This window comes from Notamacropus eugenii, chromosome 1, assembly GCF_028372415.1.
Source record: "Notamacropus eugenii isolate mMacEug1 chromosome 1, mMacEug1.pri_v2, whole genome shotgun sequence".
In the NCBI taxonomy this organism is placed as follows: Eukaryota; Metazoa; Chordata; class Mammalia; order Diprotodontia; family Macropodidae; genus Notamacropus; species Notamacropus eugenii.
This window is the reverse complement of record NC_092872.1, coordinates 238,804,052-238,827,436: the sequence shown is the minus strand read 5'-3', so window position 1 is coordinate 238,827,436 and position 23,385 is coordinate 238,804,052. Positions and strand designations below refer to the sequence as shown.

Below are 23,385 nucleotides of genomic sequence, written 5' to 3'. Positions count from 1 at the left end.
CATATTCCTTCCCTGGCTCATTGTGTGAGTTGTTTCTCTTGGTGAGTCCTGGCTTCTCTTTCTGTCAAGTCAGAAGAATGACTTTTGCTTCTCTCTGCCTTCCAGGGATGGTTTCAGAAGAGACGACATGATATGGATAAAATCCCTAGAGGTCCTGGGGAAGAAAGCTTATAAAAATCAGTGCAGCTACTCCTCTCTGAAGGAAGAGACACATTTCAATAATGATAACTCATATTTACATGGTGCTTTGAGGTGTGCCAGCCTGGGTCAGGAAGTTCTAGCTACAATGGAGACAGAGGGAGGTACACAAAAAGGAGTGAAGAAGTCTGAGGATAGCTCCAGGTTTCACAATCACAGGTTCTTGCCTTTCCCCCTCCCACACGTAACTCTACCCAGATATCAACCGTTTTTTCACTGTCCAGCTCCTAGGGCAGGCTGGCACTACCCGCTGGCAGAGACGAGAAACATTGGGGCTGGCTGCAGTTAAACTCCCCCACTGGCAACTATCTTAGAGATCGTTGATGATTTATATTTCCTACATCGGACTCTGACCTTAATTTCTACTGTTGGTATGGGGCTGTAAAATTCATTAGGGGCCTAAGAGAGGAGTGATTGAGATGTCAGTCGGGCAATCGTGTGGTTATTTAATCTATCAGATGTGCGGTTTGCCATTTAGGTGGACAACAAGAGAATATGAAATCAATATGGTTCATTAGCAGGGAAGCTTGCGCCTGGCCCAATCAGCACCCGCCAATGACAGCAGCCGAGGCAGGCATGCGGGCACATCATCCCTGTGTCACCTTGGAGAACAGACATGTTCCACCATGCATGGGCAGATAGGGTCCCAGCCAGGCAGAATCCCCACGCCCACAGCTCATCCCTCCAAAGATATGCCACAAGCATTTGCTCCCTTTCTGCCATCCCAGTGGGTTCTCAGGCTAGGGACCCTCATTTAGCAGCCTACACATCACCTGGAGTCTCAGTCAAGGAGGTGCCCCAGCATCTGAGAACACAATGGACAGACACAGCAGGGGGGAGCTTTCATAACTCCTCCAGGGGGTTGATTAGACAATGTGGGTTTTTTTTTCTCCCCCTCACCATCACATCATCATTTGCCAAGCTTTTCCATCTCCCTAGCTTCTCAAGTCCCCACTTAGCAAATCTCTGGACATCATGTCTTTCTTAAGGAATATACTTCAAAAACCTTCTGCCCTACTCCTCCGCCCATCACTCTGACCAAAAGCACACACCTACACCCAGTCCCCATCATTGTAACTGTGATGAGCAGTGAGGCTCAAGTAACTTCTGATTAGGAGTTCTTCCTCTTCCCACACTGTTCTTAGTGCTAAGAGAGAGTGGCAGGGCAGGGGTATCTGAAGAGACCATTTTCTTTGTTCTCCAGCAGTAATCAAAACGGCTAAATGTCACTCACTTTGGTTTGCCTTAAACAGGAGGAGACTTGGGGGGAGGGAGTGATGAAGTCAAGCTTGAGGCTAGAAATGGGTGGCCATGAATAAATTTGCTTGACTGGAACCAAGGATCATGGGAGGGGACCGAGGAAGATAAGAGACAAAAAGGTCATTGTTAAAAAGAATCGTGGATTTAGGGACCCTGGATCTGAAGCCAGAGTACCTGGGTTTGAACCCAGCTCTGACATTCACTACCTGTGAGTCACTGCATTTCCCTGGGCCCCAGTTTCCTCATCAACAAAATAAGGGAATTCAAAAAATAGTCTTGAAGATACAAAGTCTCCAGCTTTCTCTCTATCATTTTATGGAGCTGAGTTCATATCCACAATTAACTATTTGGTGACTATGGACTAGTTACTGCCCTGCTCTGGATCTCAGCTTCCTCAGATTTCATTTGTAAACTGGAGATGGTTATAATACACGAGCCATCTCACAGCGTTGTTGTGAGGAAAGTGCTTCATGAACCTTAAGACATCACAAAAATATGCTTTATTGGCCCTAATGTAATTAGGTGGATAGTGATCTCAAAGGCCAGGTTAAAAAGGGAGATGGAGGGTGAATCCATAAGACATGGGGATACATAGGAAACTCAAGCCTAAAAAAAGCTGTAGCCCACAGAGTGTGACAAAACCAAGAGAGGTCAAGGAGCATGAGCCACAGAGTGGGTGGTGTTGCACAGATGGGCTCAGGGAATGATGTTTCCAGACCCATAAAACACAGCCAGTCAGTGTCTATGCTGGAGAGCCGAGTCCCTGGACTGGGGAGATTCACTATCATCCTGGGGAGGGGACCCAGGCACATTAGTATGAGTAGAAAATGAAGGTCATCCAGATCAAAGACAAGAGGTAGAACAGGTTACGGAGAAGAGAGACTCAAAGTGTCAGATCTGATGAGTCTCTGCTACTTGTCAGGATTGTGGTTTGCAAAGCCCATAGGAATTCAGAAGACCCTCCATTTCCTATCCTCCCCATTACTGCATCTTCTACTACTTCTACTACCACCACTACCACCACCACCACTACTACTACCACTATTGCCACTACTACTACCACCACTACTATTGCTACTACTACTATTCCCACTACTATTGCTACTACTACTACCACTACCACCACCACCACCTCCACTACTACTGCTACCACTACCACTACCACTACTACTACTACTACTACTACTACTACTACTACTACTACTACCACCACCATCACTATCACATCATTACTGCAGTTACTGGTTGTATGACTACTACTATAGCTAGACGGTACAGTGGATAAAGTGCCCAGGCCTAGAGTCAAGAAGACTTATCTTCATGAGTTCAAATGCAGCCTCAGATACATACTAACTATGTGACCCTGAGCAAGTCAATAAACTCTATTTGCCTCAGTTTCCTCATCTGTAAAATGAGCCAGAGAAGAAAATGACAAACGACTCCAGTATCCTTGGAAGAAAACCTCAAATGGGGTCATGAAAAGTCAGACGTGACTGAAACTACTAAATAACACAGAGTCCAAGCCTGGGTTTTTGTCCACCCTGGCTACTCTTTTTTCTACTCTGTGAAACAGGTATCCTTATTATTCTGATTGGATAGATAAGGAGATCAAGACTCAGAGATTTAAGTGACCTGCCTACATTCATACAACTAGGAAGTGTCTGGGGTGGGATTTAAACCCACAACTTCTTGATTCCAAGGACCAACATTCTGCCCACTCTCCTATTAGGGGTCAGAATGCTCCTTGTTTCCCTGTGTCCCTTCCAGACTCTTCCTTTGCCACCATCACTCAAAGAGTCTCTGCTCTTGAACTTTGGGCTGTCTAATATCATCATCCTACCCAGCTCATGGTGGCTTTGTCTACCCTGCCCCTCAGCCTTTCTCCAATTCAGTGCCTCACTTACTGGTCTCCCTGCCTCGATCTTCTCCTCCTCCAACCCAGCCTTCACTTGGCTGCCAAAGGGATTTACTGAGGTCTGACCCTGTCATTTCCCTACTCAATAAACCTGAATGGATCTTTTTTACTTCCAGGGTCAGATGATAAAGTTCCCAGTTGGGCATTTAAAGCCCTTCATAAGCGTGCCCCTTCCTATCTTTCCTGGCTTCTGACACTTTAATCCCTTGTACATATTCTTTGATCCAGTGACACCGACTTCTTTGCTGTTCCTTCTGCATGACTCTCCATCTCCTAACCCTGTGCCTTTTCTCTGTCCATGCCTCCAATGCTCTCCTTCCTCACCTCCGCTTCCTGGCTTCCATCACTTCCTTCAAGACTTTGCTTAAATCTCATCCTTCACAAAAGGATATCTCTATGCTCTCTCTCTCCCTCTCCTCTACCCTATGCCTTTCTTCTGAAACTATCTTTCATCTACACTGTATAAATCATATGTATATAATATATGTGTGTATCATATATGTACAGATATATCAGATATATGTATGCATGATATACACATGCATGTATATATCATATTTATGTGCTATATACAATATGTATATTTTATATAAATACACACACATAATTTTTGAGGGAAAGGATCATGTTTTCTCCTTTCTCTGTATCCAGTGCTTAGTACATAATTAGCAATAAATGCTTCCTGACTAGCTGACTGTGTATTTCCTACATATTAATATATATATATATTGTTTTCCCCACCACATTGTAAGTTTCTTGATGGAAGACACTGTTCATTTTTTTTGGTCTTCTATCTCCAGGATCCAGTACAGCACCAAATGCTTAGTAGAGCCTAAATACAGATAGTTCTCACATTAGGTAAATTCATATTACACAAACCGCTTTATGGAAAGAATTCTAAAAGAAATCCACATCCTAAAAAATGCCTTGTTAACATTACTGTACAGGACTGTGCTCTTTCTATTCACTCCTGACCCTTGGCTCAGCACCCCACAGCCTCCCTTCCCTCCACCAAAACAAAAAACTCTGCAAGTGAAAGCAGAACAATGGATGGCAGGGATCATCACTGCCACCAGAGTGAGGGCTTGCCTTGAGACTCCCCACTCAGAGAGAGGAGACCTTTGTCCCAATCTGCCCACCCCTGACCCCTGGGTGTCTGCCTTCCATACCATGCTTGGACACCAGGCATCCATTTCCTGCTTCTACGTGTCACCTGTCCTCTCCTGTGCTCATCTGTGTCTGGTCCCCACATGTCTGCCCCTCATGTGTTCTTCCTGGTTCTGGTCAGGCCTCACATGGCTGGCCCTGGCTCCCTGTATGTTTGTACCTGACTTCCAAGAATTCTTGAACTGAGAGCCGGCTTCCTCCCTTCCCAAGGGGAATGGTCCCCTTCCTGCCTCCTTCCCACCCACCCATTCTTCCCCAAGTCCACTGGCAAATTCCGCATTACATAAAAATCACTTTACATAGAGATCTGCAGAACAGTCCATTTACATAAAGCAAGAACCTTCTGTAAATGTCATTCATCAGCTGCTACCCCACTTCCTACCCGGGCCTTTCTCCACACTCATCCTGTGTCAGTCTCATTATGCCCTGTGGGTCAATGCATGAACCTTCAGCTGCAGGGGGCTTCACTGTGAGTTCCACCTCAGTCATTCTTAATGATGGAGCCAATGCACACCAAATGAACAAATCTTTCTTCAAAGGGCATTGTGCCCAGAAGCTTTGCTTAACTTCAGAGGCAAAGAGAGATACAAAGACAGATAAAAAAAAGACACAGAGAAAGAGAGAGACTGAGATTGGTGCCTCCCTACAAAAATCAACACTGGCTAGGACTCTTGAGAAGGCTACCAGCCTTAACAGTCTCAACCATCAGGTATTTTCAAACTACTTGCTCTTTCCTGACATCATTTTGGATGTGAAGTGGGAAATGGACCTCCAGTCCTGGGCCCTATCCATTTGGAAATCTACTTGGTCCCCCCTTTGTCCAGAATCACAAGAAGTTTTCTCAAGGAATGCCAAGACCTGCTCTTGGAATCTGGGTGTGATGTGAGCTGTGAAAGGGTAGAGCCCCATTGTCCTTTACAGAATGTCATTGATGTGCCTTCAACTGGAAATAGAAGGTCCATATGGGGAAGCCTACCTTCTCAACCTTCTTTAGTCCTATTCGCCTGCAAGGACTCTTTGATGAGCAAAAAAAAAAATAATCTTTACCCATGAGAAACACCTTGCAAAACCCTGCCTCTCCATCTTTGCTCAAGCCATCCCCCTCCCCCAACCCTCAATGCCCTCTACTCTCTTCTCAATGTACTTTTATCTAATCTATTTTTCAAAGTATAACTCAAATTCTGACCTCTTCTGTTCAACCTTAACACAGTACTTGGCACCTGGCTTAATAAACATTGTTGAATGGACTAAAGCAGAACCTTCTATAGTAATCCCAGTCTAAAGTGATTTCTACCTACTCTGACTAGAACATGGGGCTTACCATCTACCATTTTGCCATCTTGCCATCTGTATAATTAATTATCTATTTACATGAGTATATCTTATCTTCCCAACTGAAAAGTCATTTCCTCCATTGCAAAGTTTGGTTTTATGGTTCTTTAAGACCCCAAATGTGCCTGGAAGAATGGCTTGCTAGATGGTAAGCCCTGAATGCATGTTAGTTGACTGGTTAATTAGGAATCTAGGGACATCTTGAAGGGTGGGTTAGTTAGGGTTTGTTGGTATCTTTGACCGACCTTTAGAAATGGATGTTGTATCTGCTCTCTGCCTAGGGCCACCACATAGGATCAGAACCATAGAACATGAGAAATGGAAGCATTTAAAGGTCCCCTGCTCCAGCCCCGTTGTCTTACAGATGAGGCCTAGAAATATTGAATGATTGTTCAAGGTTATACAGTGTGTGATTGGCAGAGCCAGGCCTGGAATTCACGTGTCTCCTGGCTTCTACAATGTTATGCAGACTCTGTTTGGGCCCCCAGTTCCCTGTTTACTCCATCCCTTCCATAGCCTCTACCTCACCTCATAGTGAGACTCCCAGCAGTGCCAAGCAATCAGCTTTGGGTCGGTCACCCTGCAGTCCTGACAGGCTTTTGACATCCCATAATTGCTTTCCTGCCACGACTCCTTTAAGCACAGAACTGCTGGCCAGAGCAATTTGCTCCCCATCAATTTTTATTTCCTGGTTTTAAAATAAAATAAAAGGAAATAAAGAAGAGGGTGGAGGAGACAGGGAAGCAACGCTTTGTCTACAATAACAAACAAACCAGGAACCCTGTTCTGCTAAGCAGCTGTGTCAGCCTGAGTTCCTCCCTTTGCTCTCTCTTACCCAGGCAGCTCTGCCCAGCCCAAAGTGAATGACATGTTAATAAACAGGGATCTCAGCCTCATGGTTCCTCAAGTCTTACTTCCTCATCCTTCCACCACTGGCCTAGACACCCAGATCCCCCCTCCTCCCATTAGCCTGCCTGTCCCCCATCAGAACTTAGAAAAATCATGATATCATAGATTTAGAGCTGGAAGAAGCCTCAGAAGTCATGGAACCCAAACCTCTCATTTTACATTTGAGGAAACTGAGCCCAAAAGCAGTTAGCTGACTTCTCCAAGGTCATATCAGTAGTAAGTGGTGTAGTGGGGGAAAATACATTAATTATTTACAACCTTCCCTTAAAGGAATCACTCCTCTAAATTTGTTGGGGGAGCAAGGAAGGGAGTGGCCAGCAGTTTCCCCTCATCTCTCTGTACATAGAACTCCATAAATTGGCCATCAGTTTATGATAAAAGTCTTGAAAAGATTTTTCACTCAAAAATAGTTACAAGTCAAGGAGAATCATGATTTGGCCCCTAGAGAAAGGAGTATGTGTTGGGCAAGAGGGCATCTGAATATCAGCTATTTCCTGTGAGTATTTATGGCATACCAAAACAAAAAACAAACAACAAAAAACCCACCATCATGCCAATTTCTAACTAGTCAGCTTTTGGCCTTGGGGAAGCTTGTTATATAAAAGTACAGCAAAAGTTACAGTTGCACCAAAATGGCAGCTTACTCTAAAATGATATCCTTCATAACAAAAGAGAGAACATAGGTATTTCCTCTCTCTTTTTCTCTCTAAATCACTCTTTCTCAGCCACCATGGTGGTGGAGTCAGGATCCAAACCCTTATAGTCTGACTACAAACCTAAAGTTCTTTCTGCTACACTCAAAAGAAATTGGAAGATTTGGGGAAATGTATGCCCTCTTTGCCTCAGTTTCCTCATGTGTAAAATGAGCTAGAGAAGGAAATGACAAACCACTCCAGTACCTTTGCCAAGAAAACCCAAAGAGTCAGATACAACTGAAAAACAATTGATAGCAAGATGCCCACATGTATTTTCCTCCCTTCTCCCTTATTTGAGTGATCCCTTTCCCTTAGACCTTGATGGAAGGGTCATATGATATATGCTATGATATTCCAAACTGAGGACATCTACCAGAGTTTGGATTCTCCTCAATATATTCCCATGACTTTTCTCACCCCAAATCTTTTGAATGTTTATTTTTCATTGTTATCAATTTGTATGTAATGGGGCCCCATTCTGCACACATTCCTAAACTGTCGCTTTCTAGGACTTTATGGAAAGCAAAAAAGAAACAGTCTACTCTCAAAGAGCTCATTGTCTAAATGCAAAAAGATAGCTGGGCACCACCCTGCTCTTCCTTGATAGATCTCATAGCCAGCCTTCTTTTACTTGTACCGTCGCATGAATTTGCCTTTTCCTAATACAAATGACTATATTGGTATGCTTACTCTTTGTAAAAAAAAATCATATTTATTTACCTATACATTAGCTAGTCAACAAACATTTATTAAATACTTACCATGTGCCAGGCATTTTGCTAAGTGGTGAAGATGCAAAGAAAGGCAAAAAAAAGTCATTTTCTTAAAGAGTTTACACTTTAATGGGAGAGACAGAATGCAATTAATTATATACATTATAATTATAAATAATATAAATTATTGTATTATAAATATAATTATGTACAAGATATAGCTATATATTATGTAGACATAGATAGATGTAAATATTGATATGGCATAAATAGAAGGAAATCTCAGAGAAGAACAGAGTTGAGTCTCAAAGGAGATCTAGGAAACCAGGAGGTGAAGGTGAAGAGGGAAGGTCAATTACAGGCATGGGGGACATCCAGTGAAAAGACACAAGGTCCATCGATGGACTGTCATATGAAGAAGAACATATTGGCCTGGGTAGCTAGATTGTAAACATGAAGACTAATGTGTAAGATGACTGAAAAGATAGGATGGGACCAGATAGTGAAGGGCTTCAAATATCAAGCAGAGTGTTTTATATTTAATCTGAGAGATAATAGGGAGTCACTAGAGTTTATTAAGTTGAGGAGGGGAGTAACATGGCCAGGTATATTCTTAAGGCAGCTCTGGCAGCTGAGTAGGGAGGTGGATTGGAGTGGGGAGAGATTTGATGCAGGAAGACCAAGCAGAAGGCTATTGACATAGTCTAGGCGTGAGGTAATGAGACCCTATACCAGGATGATGGTTGGGTGAGTACTTTGAGCATTTTCATTGTCTGTCTGCTATGCCTGCAATGTTCTCTCTCCTCATCCTTGCTTTCTGGTTTCCTTATTTTCCTTCAGGTTCCACCTTCTACAAGGAGCTTTTCCAGTCTTCCTTAACTTTACTGCCTTTCTTCTGAGATTACCCCAACTCTATCTTGTAGATAGCTTCTTTCTACATAGTCATTTGTATTTTATTTCTCTCATTAAACTACGAGATGCTTGAGAGCAGGGACTGGTTTTTACCTTTGTTTGCATCCCTAACACTTAGCACAATGCCTAGCACTTAGCACGATGCCTAGCAAATAGGTGTTTAACAAATATAATTTGACTGACTGGCATATACAAGAGATATTGTGAGGGGAGAAACGACAAGACTAAGCAATAGATTAGGTATGTGGTATGAATGCAAGAGAAGAGTCAAAGTGATATTCAGGTTGGAAGCCTGGGTGTTTGGGAGGATGGTGGTGCCCCCAACAGTAACAAGGAAGTTTGGAAGAGGAGAGGGGAAAGATAATGAGGTGATTTGGACAAAGTGAGTTTAAGATGCCTACAGGACATTCAGCTTGAGATGTCCAAAAGGCAGCTGATGATGTAGGACTAGATCTCAGGAAAGAGATTAAATCTGTATATATTGATCTGAGAACATGTGCATAGAGAAGAGTTAAACCTATGGAAGATGATTGAATCACTAAGTGGGATAGCATAAGGAAGGAAGAGAAGTGGGCATAAGAAAAGTCTTTGGGGACAACCATATTTGTGGGTATGCCTTAAAAGACCAGCAAAGGAGACTGAGGAGCAGTTAAACAGATAGGAAGAGAAACATGAGAGGGTAGTTTCAAGAAGACCTAGAGAGGAGAACCTCTTCTGGATCCTGGCATGGCAGAGGGATTTTTCCTGTAGTGATGTACACCTGTGAGAGTTTACTATGAGGAAAGCTGAGTGCAGCACACTACAGAATCAACTCTTTCTAATTGTGATGATGGAGAAGACTTTTAAGAGTCCCTTGGACAGCAAGGAGATCAAATCAGTCAATACCTAAAGAAATTAATTCAGAATATTCTTTGGAAGGACAAATGTTAAAGTTGAAGCTTAAATAGTTTGGCCACTTAATAAGAAGACAGGACTAGCTGAAAAAAATCCTGATGTTGGGAAAGATTGAAGGCAAAAGGAGAACGGAATGGCAGAGGATGACATGGATGGATAGTGTCATGGAAGAATGAGATTGTACAACTTCTGGAGATGGTGGAGGATACAGGGCCTTGTGTGCCATGATCACAAAGAATCAGATGTGACTGAATGACCAACAACAGCACCAAGAAAGCAAAGAGACAGTATCCAGGAGGAAAGGATGATCAACAGTGTGTCAAATGTTGAAGATAGGTCAAGAAGGATGAGAATTGAGGAACGTCTGTTAGATTTGGCAATTAAGAGCCCACTGGTAATTTCGGAGAGATCAGGTTCCTGTTCTCATCAGATTACTTGCAGAAGCAAGTAAGAGGAAAAAAAGCAGAGGCACCTAGTATAGATTTTTCTCAAGAAGTTTAGTGTAGGGATGATTATATCAAATGAGGGTTAGGATTTGATGTTTGTTTTTAAGGATGGATATGATATGACCATGTTTGTGGGCAGCAGGGAAAGAGGCAGTAGGCAGGGAAATATTGAAGATTAAAGAGATGTTAGAGATGACAAAGAGGAAAATTGGCTAGAAAAGTTGGGAGAGGATGGGGATCAAGTGCACATGCTAAAGCTTTTGCCTTGGAAAAGAGCTAGGTCACTTCTTTATGTCAGACGGGCTGAATATAGGAAAGATAAAAGTCTGAGTAGTACAAGGTACGAAGAGAAAAGGAGGGGTGGGCTCTCAGCAAATGATTTTGAGCTTTTTACATCATTAAAATGTTTTAATATGAGATGTGTTTTTCTTAGTTATAACTTGTAAATGTTTAGTGGAGTGTGACAGGCAAGTTTCCAGGTCATTGAAACGTGTTCATCTCCATATCTTGGATGAATTTCTTAACCTTATATGATGTCTAGGATGATACTAGAACATGTATTAAAATGCAAAAATCATGTTGCTGTATTGTGTGTCCATTTGGAATTTTCTGTAATTCCAGAATAATCCTGCTTCTCAGTATATTTATCAAAGTACACCATTCCATTAACAGGATGATATTTCCAAACCTACAGGAAGTAAAATATTTCAAAACATTTGGAGAAGTATGTTTTACTCTCTGATGAAGATGCTTAGGTTTTATAGGCTTGCCTGGACTTCTTCTAACAAGAATTTTGATATAGCCTTGACTGAAAAAGTGATCCTCATCAGCAAAAATTACTTTTTTCCAGCCTTCAGGTCTCCAGTCTTTGTATTGTTTTGGCTGTGATTCATGTTTTTTCCTTCATAGTAATGATTAGCAGCTTTTTATTTTTACTGTTTCCCTAACTTAGCACAATGCCTGGCACATAGCAAGTGCTTAATAAAGGTTTAATTGAATTGAATTGAAACCTCTTTCACACTGTAGAGTACAGTACTTCAATTTTGTGTGACTCATAGACTGTTTTAACACTTTGGTGATATTGAGTGGTAACAAAACAAATCATCAAGAGGTCATAAAAGACATGTATTGGCTGGACCAACTACTGTAGAAATAGCATTAACTCCTTCTCAGAAGTGTTTTTAAATGCATAAAATAAAATGCATAGGAAGCCATACAAAAGAAACCAAATATACTGGCATACAGTTGTCATTTTAAAAAATAAATCCAAATTCATGGACCCCAGGTTAATATCTGAGTGGAGTCAATAAAAACCTCTCCAGCAGCCAGATCTTCCTGAAGGTCCTTTCTTGTTTTCTAAATATGAATTAGGTTGTTTTCCCGCAATCATTTGCCACTTTTGCATTGTTTTTCTTTTGTAATTTTACTTTTCCTTATACTTTAATACAGATCCTGTTTCACTGTGAGCTTGAATCATCTTTGAAACATTTGATTTATACATTCAGCAACTGCTACAATATCTCTAATAGTCATCGAAATGTGCTCCTTAAGAGTTATAATTTTTGCATGTTTCCTTGGGTAATATTCATTCTTCAAAACCACAGAATTAAAAATGTAACAAAAGGAAAATGGACTAGGAATATGGCACAAAATCCAGCCGCCTTGTAATAGAGAACTAATTAAAAGTGGGAGGAGGAGAGGGAGGGAACCAATTCAATCCGGTTTCATCTGGTCAAGTTCAGATGTCCTGAGTCACCCTAGTGTCAATGAAAGAGCATACACATGATTATTGCTGCCACAAAATTAAAACATGTTATGGTTAACATTTATATAGCTCTTTAAAGATGGCAAAGTACATTTCATATATTATCTCATTTGATCCTCACATCAACCTGAGAGGTGCTATCATTATTCCTATTTTACAGATGAGGAAACTGAGGCAAAGAGAGGTAGTAGCTAAGGCAGGATTTGAATTTGGATCTTCCTCTCTCTAAGTAAAGCAATCTATCCATTGTGCAACCTGGCTTTTTTTTTAATTTGCCTATCAAAATTATTGCTTGCTTCAAGTGATTCACACACCACTTTATCAGTTACTGGCTTCTTTTCCCTTTGGCATCCCCTCCCTCTAGTTCCCTAACCATCCCATCCCCAGTTTCTATTGCTCAGTTTCCCTGACTAAGTAGGATTCCAAAAGCATTTTTCAGTCCTAAGGATTTCTTTAATTTTTACTTTGGAAAATAAAGTACCAATACTTTATTATCCTAAATCCTTTATTCTTTTTTATCCCAACATTCCTTCCTCTCACTCTGCATAATGTTTCCTACCCTGAACCACACCTGTTAGCTTCTTGCCTCTCATGTGAAATCCAGATTTAGGCTCTTCCTCCCCATCCCCAACGTCATAGCCCCCTGCTAACAGATATTAAACGCATCTCTACCCAGAAGCTTCTCCATTATCAGCATCCCACAACCCTTGACACAATCACACCTGAAACATGAGGTGTTTCAGACAATGCTGTCAAAGATACAACTGTCATTGGCTTTGTGAAACAATTCCTTTACTGCCAAATTCTTCAGTGCTCTCTGTGATGCAGATCTCAGGGAGCTTACAGCATAGTGTGGCATAGTATAGTAAATAAGACTTCCCCAAGAACACATCCAGAACTCAGAGACACATGAGAAAAAGCCACCTAGAAGCCACAAACCACCACAGTGAACTTCTCCATATAATATCACCTGGGTCAGTGCAAGTGATGCCTGACTTGAAAGAAAGATCATTGTACATAGAAGGCTAAAGACTTACACTGCCTTTATTAATAACCCCATCCAACCTGGGACGGCAATGAAGATATTTTCTCAACACTGGTGTTTGGTAGAAAAGGCATGGTTAAGAAACTGATTATGGGTGTTTGTAATGGAGAGTGTTAAATGAAACCAACTGGTACAGTGGAAAGAGGGCTTGATTTAAATCCAGGGGATCTGGGTTCAGGTCCCTATTCTTCCATGTGTGCCCTATGTAATCATGGGTAAGTCATGTAACCTTCTCTGGGCCTGAGTTTCATTTGGGAGGGAGAGATGGGATTAGAAGATCTCCAATTTTGACATCTCTAAGTTCTGTGAGATTCATTGATCATCCACTTGCCAGGAACTGACTTTATTCTCAGACAAAGTGATTTCATACTCTTTGAATTATAGCCAGAAAAACGGAGGCACTATTCCATTCCACCCAGGGACCCAGGGATAGACTGCATGCCCTTCTCTCTAGGGTGGTCACCTGGCAGATTGCCCCCTGACCAGGTCCTGAAGAGGCTTCCTGTTCCACATGGAATATAGAAGCCATGAAAATATCAGCGTGAGCAATGGAGCATCAGGACTACTTAGCAGGCTTGAGTAGAGGAAAGCCCTTTCAGCTTACAGAGTCTCTCTCACCCTTCTCTCATCTCATACATTCTTTCAGCTTAAGTCCTTTCTTGCCTCATACCCACACCCCTCCCTTCACTACCTCCAAGGCCCCTCCAAAGCTTCCAAGAGTGGAGTTAATCTCATACAGTTTAAAGAGTTATTCAGTGGGGCTCGGCGAATGATGAATGTTGAAACCATTACCGGCGAAGCACCAGGACTCCATGGAGCTGTTTAAAAATGCATTCTCCCATGTAAATTTCTGCTCCATCAATCCTTATGACATGTCAAACATTGGTATTGTTTCCAGAACAAATTGTACGACATGCCCTTTTCTGCAGATTTGTGCAGGCGAGTAGAACCACTCTGTGGCTTGGCTGCCACTTGCGCTCAAGACTGAGGGTAGCTGCATCAGCAGCCGTGCTCATATTGCTTCAGAGCAGAACCCCTGGGCAGAGCGGCCAGGCATGTGTACCTGATGGGCAGTGCAGGGAACTAGGAGAAACATGCGCAAGTGACTGAGGAGGTGTGAGTGTGGCTTCAGGCGCAGTAGAGAAGTGGGAGTGTGTGTGTGTGTGTGTGTGTGTGTGTGTGTGTGTGTGTGTGTGTGTGTGTGTGTGTGTGTGTGAAGGAATGTGTCAAGGTGGGGAAAAGAAGGAGAGAGAGACAGAGAGAGAAATATAGGGAAGGGAGAGGATAAATGGGAGTATAAAGGCATAAGAAGAGGGCAGGATTTAAAAATGTAAGAAGATCCTATTGATGGTGTAAGAGAAGAGAAAGGTGTAAGGTAGGGATAAAAGCTGTAAGAAGAGAAGAAAGGTAATATGAGGATTTAAGTATAGGATATAGGAGAGAAGATTGGTTGTATAAGGGTGAAAATAAACATGTTGTAAGAGGTCATGAGGAGAAATAGGATAAGAAGATTTGAGTGCATGAGGATGTTAGATGAGAAGGATATAAGAACATAAAAGGAGAGGTATGTAAGTAAGGAGAGTCTTGAGTCATGTTACCTGTTGACCTACTGGTGAGGACTTGGGTAAGTGGGCCCTGAGAAACAGCCAAGATATTGAGTGGTAACAAAACAAATCATCAAGATGTCATAAAAGACATGTGCATTGGCTGGACCAACTAACTACTGTAGAAATGGCATTGCTGACGAGGGTATATGGAGAGTAGGTTGAGGAAGCTATATGTGCTGAAGAAGGGAGGAGAAGAGGTTCACTGATAAATCTACAGATTGGCAGAGTGCCTCAGAAACTGGTGAGAAGAGACTGTCACAAATATTGGAGAGTTTCATGATATCTGTGGAAAGAACAAAAAGGATGAGTATTAAGTATTCATTATTAAGTAAGTATTCTCCAGAAGTCTGTTCTTTAGATAAACTCAATGTGGGTCCTTTAAGGGAGCTAAAGATCATGAAATCTCAGGGTTGTAAGAGACCTTGGTGGTGGCCACCTGGTCCAAAACAAACCTAATTTTGGGAAGGACATTGAGTTGTGAATGAGACTGGATTATGATCGAAAAGTGAAAGGGAACTCAGCAGTCCTGTAGCCTAAATCCCTTTATTTTCCAGAAGGTGAAACCCAGAGAGAGTGACTGTGAAAGGACTGGGATTTGAACTCATAAGATCTGACTCCAGGCCCAAAACTCTTCTCAGTGTAATTGTCACTCCTGGACTATTTTGTAGCTACTGGACATGCAGAGTAGAAACCTTTGAACTAGTATAGCAAATTAATTAATCATCTCTCCTAGGAATATTTAAATTAGAATCAAGGAGATGGAGTTGGTTGTGGGGGTGGGGAGCAGCTAGAGAAATGGAAGAAAGAGTATGGAAAAGGCTTAGATTGAATCTCAGGAAGTTCCACCATCTTAAATCTGGAAACCAAAGTTCCTCCTTCCCTTCAGACATGCCACCCCAGGACAAAGATTGGATGAGGCAACTCCAGTTGGGGCCAATTCTAGGGGAGAAGGAAATAGCCACCAGGTCTCAAGAACCCTCACAGATTTAAGACTTGACTTTGGATCTTTTCTCTGAGGATAATGTTGGGAAAATAGGAGTGCTTTTGGCAAAAAGATATATCAAGGAGAACTGAGTCAGGAATTCCGATTTGGCTTTGTCAAATTGGCAAAGGTAGTAAGAGCTGAGGACAAAGGATACTTATAGAAATTATCTTTTGGGGTCCTATAGAGAAATGCCACCCTCCCACTTTCCTAAACGAGGGAGTCCACCACGACACCTCTTGACAAATGGGAAAATTCCCTTCTCTTCCTATTAACTGTGGACCTCCCCTTGAGGTAGCCATGACTGACACAACAGTCTTCCCTTACACCTCAGATGTCACTGCTAACCTTGTTTTAACCTTTCATGGGTTTTTTCCTCTCCTCCTGTGTGTATTTTATTCTTTTCCCTTTTTGTCAGCAGAAGAAAATTATACTTCAGCCAGCATTGTCCGTCACTAAAATAAGCACTTACAAACACAATTATAAAGACCCAAATGAGGGAATTAGTTTTGCCAGTAATGGCAGCACTCTTAAATATTTTCCAAGATGCTTTATAAATCATGACCTCATCACCAGCCAATCTCAATGGCCTTGTTCTCACCACATGCCACCCACTTTGATGGAGGCATATGGTAGGAGCTGATTGGCTATCATTGTCTTTCCAAAGTCAAAGAATGTTCCATTAAGGGATAGTTGATAGGAGAGAGCTGAATGAGCAGATGTAGATAAGAAAGAATTCTGGGGTCAATGACTACAATTGTGCCTCTAGTTTTAGTGTCCTGATTCTTGTCATGCTGGCGGGTGGTACTTAGTATGAGCTGATGTCATTTTGGGATGTGTATATAGCCACACATGAATGCATCTTCCCAAAGAAAATTTATGCTAGATTAGATTTGATCAAAGAAATGAGATGATAACCTATATATTATAAGATTCAGAACTGGAAGGGACCCTCAAGGTAATCCACTGCCATGCTTTTATTTTGTGTATAAGGAAATCTAGACCAAGGGCAGTGAAGTGACTTGTCTAGCATTATAAGGTAGTAAATGGCAAAGTTCACATTCAAACCCAGGTCTCCTGACTCCAAATCTAGCATGCTTTCCCATCACATCATGCTATATAAATTAGGGACCAGACCCAAATAAGTTAGTCTGCTCCATTGGTGGCCTTTTGTATTGGTTTTCTTCTTTCTCTGCACCCTTTTGCCAGCCTGGCTTATGGAGAAAATCATGAATCAGTGAAATCTACAATGGTCTCAGACCTATTGGAGCATTTGGGAAAGTTGGAGGTTTCACAAAAGACAGACAAGCTGGTAATATGTAAAGCAACAGACCTTTATTCTAGTTGGTGTGTTTTAATTCACACAAGAGTTACTTAGGAGGTAGGGTAGCAGGGAACAGGGATAAGGGAAAATGATGCCATGGGGGGCTCAGTAGTCATGGGAAGAGTTAGCTGCTAAGCCTCAGGTGAAATGGTCTTGAGGAAAAATGAGAAAATGGGAGTGGTATTTGGCAATGATCTTGAGAGATGCCGTTGCAGATTCCATACTTCCAGATTCTTCCAAACCCTCCTCCTAGATGGCATGTAGGATGACAGGATTCACCCCAACACCAAGATAGCTTGATAATGTGGCCAAGGTCTTGGGTTTTATAGGAAGTATAGGACTTGCAAATGTCTGGTTTCTTGTATCTGGTGTCATAGACAGGGAGATGTTAGGGGCTGACCCACTGGGCAAAGGGTATAGTAGTTTCCAGAAAAGGGCAGAGCAGATGGAGGGAGGAAGGTGTTAGACAAAAAGTGGAGAAGGATCCAGAGACAATCCAAAGTAAGCCAATATGTCACAAATGCTCCCAGGGGCTTTGAGAACTAACATAACAGATAATGCAAAATCCCCATTTTAGCCACTGGCTTCTGCTCCCTTGGACATCATCAGACCTTCCACTGGAGATATGACAAGAAGAATATATTCATGTGTGCATCCTTCCCCCACCTCAACCTTACAGCAAAAAGCTTGGGATAATTTAAAGAATCCTTCCTTTGGTATAAGTGGAAAGTATACATTACTTTCATCCTTTGATTTAAGTACTTGCAAAATTATTTTTAAAAAATATAATGTAGTCTTAGATAAGCCAGCAGGGAGTAGTCATGGTTGGGTCCTTTCCAGCTAAAATATTTCTTCATGTATCCAAAAATCTATCAATCACACAGTATTTATTAAGCATCTGCTCTGTGTGTTACTGACTCTCACTGAGTCTCAGGTTTCTTCATCTATAAAAATGAAAGATTTTGAGTAGATGGCCTCTATGGTCCCTTCTAGGAGCACATCTGTGGACCAAGACACTGTCCTAGGCACTGGGGATATAGAGACAAAGTTAATACCAAGAGCATCACCTCTGTAGTAGGAGAATCTTAAATGGAAACCAGCCTCTGAGACTTCCTACATATATTGGCTTGGGGAAGTTCCTTCACCAACTTGGGCCTCAGTTTGCTCAATTTTCAGATAAGGGGGTTAGAATAGATTGACTTCAGAGTCCATTCCAGCTCTGGCCCATTGACGACAACAGTTGGCATTTAAAATTGTAAATTTATAATATTTTTATAATATTATATTTATAAATATAATTTAATAATTTATAATGTAAATAATGATATAAATATATAATTACATATAATATAAAGATATATTTATAAATATAATGTTTATAATATAATTTATAATTATTATTTCTTTTGATTCTTACAACAACCTTGAGACATAGGTGCTATCATTATCCCCATTTTAGAGACAAGGAAGCCAAGGCTGAAAGAGTTTAATGTGACCTTCAGGATCACACAGCTATCTGAGGCAGGATTCAAACTCAGTTCTTCCTGATTCAGTCAGCAAATATTTATTAAGTACATGCTATATATGCCAGGCACTGAGCTAATCTCTGGAGATATATAAAGAGGCAAAAGACAGTTCTTGCCCTCAAGAAGCTCACAATCTAATGGACTCTAAGGAGTTCAAAGATCTTTGTCTCCTCTGGGCCCCCTAATCCAGTAATGTGGGAGCAGCTGAAAAAGGTTGGATGCCATGGTTGGACCTCATTAGGATGTCAGAGTCTGGGTGGACCTCACTGGGAAATAGGTATATGGGGAGGGATGCCCTGGGGAAGCGTTAGGGGGTTTGGGAGAGCTATCTATAAAGTCACCAATACAGTTGGACCAGATGGCCCTGAGAAGTATGGACCTGCCCTCAGGAGGCTAGGTCACTGGACCTAGAGCCCAGGTCCTCTATTCCTTTCTCTAGTTAAAAAGGGCAAATACATACAAGTTATAACCTGGATAGACACCCCAGTATTCTTGAGAAGGGTCCATCCCTTTCTCTCCCCTGTGACCACTGTGATATAACAATGATCATAATTATGAATGACAGTAACAATAATAGTAGTAGTTAACAATTCTTAAGGCTTTAAGGTTTGCAAAACTTTTTACAAATATCATCTTATTCTGCCCTCACAACAGCCCTGGAAGATAGAGTCTCATATTATACCCATTTTACAGATGTGGAAACTGAGGCAGGCAAGTTGAGTGCCTTGCCCAGGGTTGCATAGCTAGTAAGTATCTGAAACCTGATTTGCACACAAATCTTCCTGACTTTGGGTCCAGCACTCTATTCAGATATGTTCAGCATCAAAGCAATCTGCTAGCTAAGTTCCCCCAAATTATTGTAAATGATAACTCAACAGGCCCCAGATCCTCTAGCTAAATAGAGGAGGCCCCCAATAACTGGGAGGCTGTGTAAGCAATCTTGCTCTTTGCTGCTGTGCAAGAGAACCCCTCACAGCAATAGCTCACTAGCTGACACTTGCATCCGGTCTGAGTTGTCCCCACAGGGAGAGGCACTAATTAATAGAACACACTGATGGATTGTGACAGAGAAACAGGCAGTACAGCATGCCTGATCATAAGAAGGCAGGGCCTATTGCCAGACTGGCAGGCCAGCGGGGATCATCTTGGAGCCAGGCAGCATGCTTGGGGGTGTGACCCTTCCCCTGAGAGAAAGCTGACTTTACAAAAGAAGAACCCTGGGCTTGTCCCTGGCTCTGTCCCCCAGAGCTGAGAGCCTGCAGCCCACAAGTCTCTCTGCCTGTCAGTCATTCATTGAGAAGCTTTGGTCAGAGCTAGGAGAGAGCCCAGCTGTCAGTTGGGAGCAAGTTCCCTGATTTTGCCTTGGTGGAGCACATTGGCAGACTCTCCCAAGGCCAGGCCGGTGAGCAGGGTCTTCAGGAATTCGGAGTAGCACTCCTTCCTGCCAAAGCAGAAGAGAGCAGAGGGATAGGTGCCACACACATGCACGCACACACACACACACACATACACACATACACACACATACACACACATACACATATACCCACACGCATGCACACACATGCACACACTACGCATGCGTACATACATGTGCGCACATATATATACACACACATGCACACATACATACACACATGCGCGCACACATACACACACACACACACACACACACACACACACACACTGATTCTCCTCCTCCTTCTCCATCCACTCCTCATCTCTATACTTTGCTTGCTCCTCATTCTCTGCCTAATGTAGGCATTACCCAATGGTCTGACCATAGTCCTCTTCTCTTCTCTCTCCACACTCTGCTGGGTCAATCTCTTTTATTCCCATGGCTCCACACCTCATAGAACCAAAGATCTAGAACTTAAAGGTGCTTCTAAAACTATTCTAGTCCTACCTCCTCACATTTTGCGATTCAGAAAACTGAGGCTCAGAGAGATTAAATAATTGCCCAAAGTCATGCAGTGCCACAGACAGGATTTGAATACAGATCTTTTGACTCCTTAGCCAGTGTTCATTCATTACACTGCATACTGCCCACGTCTCTTGTTGAGCTGTTTCAGTCATGTCTGACTCTCCAAGACCCCATTTGGAGTTTTCTGGCAAAGATACCAGGGTGGTTTGCCATTTCCTTCTCCAGCTCATTTTACAGATAAGGAAACTGAGGCAAATGGGAGTAAATGACTGCCCAGGGTCATATAGCTAGTAAGTATCTGAGGCTGGATTTGAACTTGGGTCTTCCTGACTCCAGGCCCAGAGTTCTATCCACTGTACCACCTAGCTGCCGCATCTGGTCCAGTATTTATCCTTCTAGTCCTAACTTCTCTTCTGAACCCTAAATCCACATTCCCACTTGGCAGGTAGAGTGTGGACCTGGAAGTCAAGAAGACCTCACTTCAAATCTAGCCTTTGATGGTAGTGAAGTGAGCCATAGCAAACGATTTGAATTAACCTCTCAGCCTCCATTTCTTTTATCCATGAAATGAGAATAATGACAGTATCTGCCTCACAGGTATGTTGTGAGGACCAAATGAAACTTAATAAATAATAGATAAATGGATGGATGAGTGGATAGATAGATATACATGTATTTTTGTTGTTCAGCTATATCCAACTCTTCATGACCCCATTTGGGTTTTCTTGGCAAACATATTGGATTGGTTTACTATTTTCTTCTCCGGCTCATTTTTACAGATGAGGCAGCTGAGGCAAATGGGTGACTTGCCCAGGATCATACAGCTAGTGTCTGAGACCAGATCTGAACTCAGGAAGATGAGTCTTCCTAACTCCAGGTCCAACATTCTATCCACTGAGACACCCAGCTGCCCTATACATGTATATATTTATAGATACACATATGCATCTATAAAGCACTCTGAACATTTTAAATTGCTATAAATAGCATTATAGCAGACATCTCTTTCTATGTACTAAACCTGCCCAAAGCCAGGTGTTCTCCCTTCACTTTATCTGGCTGTGGCTTCAGCACTTGCCCTCTCTTCCATGATTATAATCAAGAATTAGGGTGACTTCTCCCTTTCCCTCATCTCCCACATACAAAGAGTCACCACATCCTGAGAACTCAACCTCTGCAGAGTCCCCTGCAACCACTCTCTTGACAATGTGATGCCATGGAGATCACATTGGACTTAAAGTCAGAACACTTGAGTTCAGCTTATTGAACAAGTCCTTCTTCTGCCTTTCCACCATTCTCCACCTTTTTCATTTCTTCTCAGGCTTCTTCATGACCTTTCTTTCCCCTCTGCCTAATTCCCTCTCCCCAGCACCTGGCAGGACCCCCTAAGCCACATGCAAGGTTTTTAGCTTATTATTATTCTATTTCCCTCACTTTAAAATAAATTTCTTCCCTTCTTTGGCCACCACCTTGGACATACATATTTCATATAGCCATTATATGCCTGACATTAAAGCTCTTATAAATTTCTATGGTTAATCTCAGAGACCTCGGAAACTCTTAGCATCCTTAGGGACGAATGTGGGTATTTGAGCTCCTACCTGTCACAGGGCATGCTCCAAAGGAGAAAAGACAGTGTCTCCTAGGAGAAGGGAGGAGGCAGGGGAAGGAGAGGATAAGAGAGGTGGAGAGGAGGAAAGGGGAGGGAAGGGGAGGGGAGGGGAGAGGAAGGGAGGGGAGAGGAGAGGAGAGGAGAGGAGAGGAGAGGAGAGGAGAGGAGAGGAGAGGAGAGGAGAGGAGGGGAAAAGACAGGGTTCCATGTTCCCCACTCAAAAGGCTTCCACTCTAGTTCTCCCTGCACTCCCCCCTTCCCCATAGGTATATTAGATATTTCCATGTGGTTGGATAAGCAGCTAAAAGTCTCCTCCTGCAAGAACCTTAACAGTTAGGCTCCAGACCACCTTTCCAGTCTTATTACACAATACTCCTTTCACACACTCTACCATCCAGCCACAGAAGCATTCTTGCCGTTCCTAGTATACAATAGCCCATCTCCTCTCTCCATGCCTTTGAACAGGCTGCTCCTCATGGCTGGAATGCCCTTAAATCCCATTTCTCCCACTTACTACCTGTATGATCTTGTAAAAGTCATTTAACCTTTCCTGGGCCTCAGTTTCTTCATCTGCAAAATGAAGGGGTTAGGCTATGTGACGCCTAATATCTCTTCTAACTACAAATCTATGGTCCTGTGAGAGCACTAACTCACTCTGGAACCCAGACAGAGTGAGTAGTCCAAGCCTGTATTCTCTGCCTGAAAGTTTCTCCAGGCTGAGAGTAGAGAGATCTAGGTTCATGTCCTGGCTCTCCTAGTGATTTGCGGTTAATCCAACAGTTAACCTATAGACATTGGGTTAATCACCAAACTTGCCTGGGTCTCCATTTTCTCATTTATTAAATAGGGAGAATAATGCCTGTCTCCTCTTCCTCCTCTTCCCTCTTCCTTTTGGGCTATTGTAAAGATAAAGTGTAAAATTCTGTGACTGAGTTAAAGATACCATCAAAAGTTAATGTGCTGACAATCTTCTTTCCCAAGAGAAGCAGGTGGCAGGTCTCTTCCCATCCTTGTTATGGAGCCAATTTTCAGATGCTAATTACAGAAGTCAGAGCAGAATTTGAAGGTGTTGGGTCCAGGGCTTTGGCATGGGTTCAAGTTTTTTAAAAAAGAGAGCAAAAAGGAAATAGGGATTTCTTCCACTTCCTTCACAGAAAGC

At 42.4% G+C, this 23,385-nt stretch overlaps 1 protein-coding gene across 6 annotated transcripts in view; it reads left to right on the top strand.

Annotated features, from left to right (window-relative positions):
* The window catches only part of CDH23 (cadherin related 23), a 597,280-nt gene that overhangs the window by 386,664 nt on the left and 187,231 nt on the right, over positions 1–23,385 (top strand). The window lies entirely within an intron of this gene.